The sequence below is a fragment of the Propithecus coquereli genome, unplaced genomic scaffold (assembly GCF_000956105.1).
Source record: "Propithecus coquereli isolate 6110/MARCELLA unplaced genomic scaffold, Pcoq_1.0 Scaffold30, whole genome shotgun sequence".
In the NCBI taxonomy this organism is placed as follows: domain Eukaryota; kingdom Metazoa; phylum Chordata; class Mammalia; order Primates; family Indriidae; genus Propithecus; species Propithecus coquereli.
Window position 1 is genome coordinate 10514478 of NW_012148619.1, and position 4670 is coordinate 10519147.

Sequence of the window (4670 nt, forward strand, 5' to 3'; positions counted from 1 at the left end):
ATTTCTTTTGAGAGATAAAAGATGACCTAAATTGCAGTTGTTTTTATTCAGAAAGAAGGCATGGTGTATACACAGCAGACACTTAAGTAGAATCTTCAAAGTAGACATTTCACTTAGGTAGAAAAGTCTCTAAGTTGTCTCCACCATCTTCAAAATATTGTTTCTAAAATTATCTTTGCTATCAGATTTTTCTGCCCACTCAATCTCTCTTCTCACTTAGAGAAAGCCATCGCGAAAAGTACACTGGGTAAAAATCACTGGGAAAAATCTGTCCATATTACTTGTCAGAAAAGATATTCAATTTGGCCTAAAGGATTTACTGGTAAGGTTCAGTTGCACATACATTGACAAAATGATTGTAATGGTACTAAGGCAGCTTGTGTACCACATGGGGCTACCTCGAACATGACAGTTATGTTTGTGGGGAATATCTAAAAAGATCTCATAAGCTTTGTTTTTCAACTAATAATTTAGGAAGTTTTGTTTTCTAAAAAACAGCAGACGCATTGCTTTTACCATAGAGAATGAATTAAGATGGGAAAGTATTCTGAGAAAGTCAATACAGGTCTATGCTTGAAAATCTCACTCTCTTCTTTTTTAGGAAAAGAAGTAAAATAGCATCCATACAACCGACTGTTTAGTACAAGCAAGACGCCCACGTCAGGACAGCTGAACATGGAACAAGAGGCTTTCTCTAAAGGGAATTGTACAGAAGCACACACTGGTAAAGTCATAAAGCAGTAAGATCGAATTTATAGATGACTTTTCCTTGAGGGTAGACTTTGATGGTACCAGAAATTGGCTCTGGATTCAAATATGAGAAACTTCTCTACCAACCTATGTGCTTTCATTTTAACTTTCTGAAAAAGATGCCTTAATGTGGATGTGACTAGGATGCAGTGGCCAGAACATTAGTAATGGATGTGGTTTTTCAGATTAAGGTGGATGGCAAATTCAATTGAAGGTAATTTATCACCACTAAAAAACATCAATCCTGGCTAGCAGGAACCTGGGCTGATCAATGGTTCAAGCCAAAGCTCAATTAATCTCTCCTTTGGACTATGTATTGCTGGCATATTTCATTTTAAATAGAAATGCCTATAGGGAAATAGGGAAATGCTTGCCTTTCCATCAGAAGTTTTTTTTTTGTTTTTTTCTTTTTTCAGGCCATTCTTAAAAGATTCTCCTCTCAGCTGCCATGGATACCAGGAGTGAGATAAGATGTTAACTGATTCCCTGGATAAACCCTGTCCCCAGAGCTTATCATGCTGTAATTTGGGGGAAAATGAAGTGGAAATATCTGATCACCATAGTAGGACTGAATTGGGCAAATCTCACAGATAGTAAGTGCTCACTGATACACAAAACGTATGACCACTGTATGAAAGTATGTGTGTATACACACACACACACACACACACACACACACACACCCTGGGCCTATGTTTACCTGCCCTCAACTGACAGACTAGTCAATCCAGCCATATCAGTGAAGCAACCCTTCAGCAACCTGGATTTTCAACTTTGAACATCAAGACAAAAAAAAAAAAAAGAAAATGGGCAGGTTGGTATCTTCTTGCTGACAGTTGGCTGTGGTGTGCCTGCATGTCCTCCCCTCCTTGGCATGCACTGTACTGGCACCAAAATTCCTGTCCCAAGGAGATTTTGATGGTGATTGCTAGAGCCAGCCTAAGTGTGAAAAAAGAAAGTGTCTTTGTGTGGAGAAAGCATTATAACCCTCCCAAGAACCAATCAAGCCTCCTCTCCCATCTGTTTCTAACAGAAAGCATTATTAGGATCAGAATGATATCCTAGCTGCACTTTAATGTGCAAATACCTTGAAAACAACAATGATCTTATTAGAAGAAAAGCAGTCAAAACATTTTAAGGATGGGGTAACGCCCTGCAATAATAAGAAATTATTACCTTGTAGAACTGAAGAATGAGTAATTCCCCCCTCCCTGTACACACTCAGCAGAACCTAATTTAATATTTATAAAGCAAGCAGAATTAAATGTAACATGCAAATGATAGAAAAAAATACCATATCAAATGATAATTTATTGAGTGGAAAAGTTTCCTATTCATTCCATTGTACAATAAATTGTGCCAAGAGTCATTCTGAAAGAATGTGCAACATTCAGAAGTTGGATCTCATCATGCAGTCACTCAGCAACATTTTATCTAAAAGTGCGTGCACAGACTCAGACAGTTACAAACTATTTCAGCTATGATCTAGATTGATTTTCCACACACTGTACTGCAAAAGCTCTTCAGCTTGGAACAACTTGTCAAGGCAGACTGCATGCACATATGTATTAGTTGTGTACATATTTGCTTGAGTAGACAAGTTAGAATATGAAAATATATAAGCAGCATTCATGTAATACAGAATTCCTGAGAATTGTGTGTGCTATAAATCTTTGAGAAATAATTTGTATTCATATAAAAACCATGATATAAAACATTTCTCTCAACTGAAGCAGAGTGATCTAAAACTAACCTACTGTGAGGAGCTGTTAGGATTTTACCGCCAATGGTTATGCAGGCATAGCTAGATTCTACTGCACGGTTTCACGACAGAAACATTTCAGGTAATTTTTTTTCTTTTTTTCACATCTGTTTCAAAATTATCAGAGAAGGCATTGTCTAAATCAATATATTATATTTTAATTTTTAAATTAAAATGTTTCTCTTTTCATAGTTTTCTCTCTGGTCCATCATGATTTTAAACCCTGATGGGGCTACATAAAAACTTTGAAAAAGAAGTATTCTCAAGGACACAGCTATCATTATTCTTTGCACTACTGTAAGACAAATGTCTTTGTCTTGTGTCCCCAATTTGGAAAAAAACATTTGTTTATATCATCATTAGGCATAGAGTATTTATACTCAGGCATGTCTATACATTTACATAACACAGAAAAGGAAATGCAGATGCTACACAAATGGAGGAGTTTAAAACTCCTTTGTGTACTTAGTGGAATTAGTTGCTATAAATTAGCAGGGGACAGAAAGACAATCTCTGTGGACTCTGAATGGAAGAGTCTCACATGGCATGTAAAGGGAGTTTAGAGTCTGAGACCCTTCCCCTTGCTCAGAATCAGAGGAAAAGTAAGGAAGTGAATATTCTTGACAAAAACATACAATGTATACCTATATTCTATCATACTATAATCTATAAGCTTTGTCCTGGAAGGAAAGAAGGAAAAGTCAACAAAACATTTTCAATGTTAGAATTAAAAAAAATAGTTTTTTAGGGAGAGAAACTTCATAATTTTCTTACCAGCGAAACACTAGCATATATACACAGTTTTATTTCTGTTGTGTTTAATCTGGTCTTTTAAATTTTGGAAATAACTGTGCTTTGCTTAATTGGACAAAAGTTAATTGGACAAATCATAATAATCATAATAATCCTATGTATACATAGGTGTGTGTGCGCATATGTGATTCCCTAACCATTCTCAGGGGAGGAAAACTGGGATTTCCTTGTTTTGCAAGGAAAAGTGTCTTGATTTCTACCACGTGACCCCCTACTTCAACGTTCTCTTTTTTCCCATCCCATCCCCACAGGATGTTATGCCTCCTCTGAACTTTCTTCAGTTGAATGCCCCGTCATTCCTGCCTCATCGGTTTGTGAACAGTCTTACTCACAGATACAGAGTAGACACTGAAATAGGAATTCCACAACAAAGCAAAATTATATCCTTCACAATTAATTTGACCTTAGAGAGTTTTCAAAAATAAACCAAATCAGCCTATCAAGGTGATAATAATAACAGAATACTCCCTTTAGTGATGAAAAAGAAAGTAAAACACAAAATAAGTAGTGTTTTTAAACAAATAATATAGATTTATATTCATGCATTATTTTCATTAGCTCATGAGTAAGAGTGCATATTGTTAAAACAGCGTAAGTGTTGCAGAGCATCTGCCTTCAAATTTCCTGAATAAACATATGACAATAGCATACTGTGCAACTTTTCTCAGAGCTGCATAAACTATAACTTGTACTACATACTGTCAAGGTGCAAAGGTACAAGGAAAACCAACATATTTACAGCATTTCAAGTTAATATTCTGTGAGAGTTGTAATAAATCAGAGAGGAAAATATTAAATATACTACAAAACAGCCTTCCACAGTAAAGTATGGATTAGTTGTGTCCTAAATGATAAAAGAATAACCATTCATATTTTATAAGCATGTGGCTCTGTTGACATTTAGTACAAAAAATGTGCAGTACAACTGGCTCTGTCAGTGATAAAACAGACTCAAATGTAGCCAATGCGATAGAATATTATTTTAATGAATGGCATTCTTTCTGGAATATTAGATTTTTGGTTTGACTACTAAAGGTGATGTGTAACTCTTCAACTGCATAGTCAATGTAAAGCAGCATAAATTCCCTGTGGCACAGATCCATAATTTCAGCAAGAGACAAGGGTAATTCCTACCAACCTGTAAACTGAAGGGATATGGGCTTCTGGCAGCAAAGGCAATAACTGATTTACATCATTTCTTATAGGCATCTCAACTCAACCAAAGGTTCCAAAGCCAGATTAGAATGTGAGTGAAGACCACATGATACTTTAAGTCATGCCTGGCTTGTGAACATTTACATGGAAATCTGTCTCTGGAAACTTTACTATCATCCTTCCTATTACA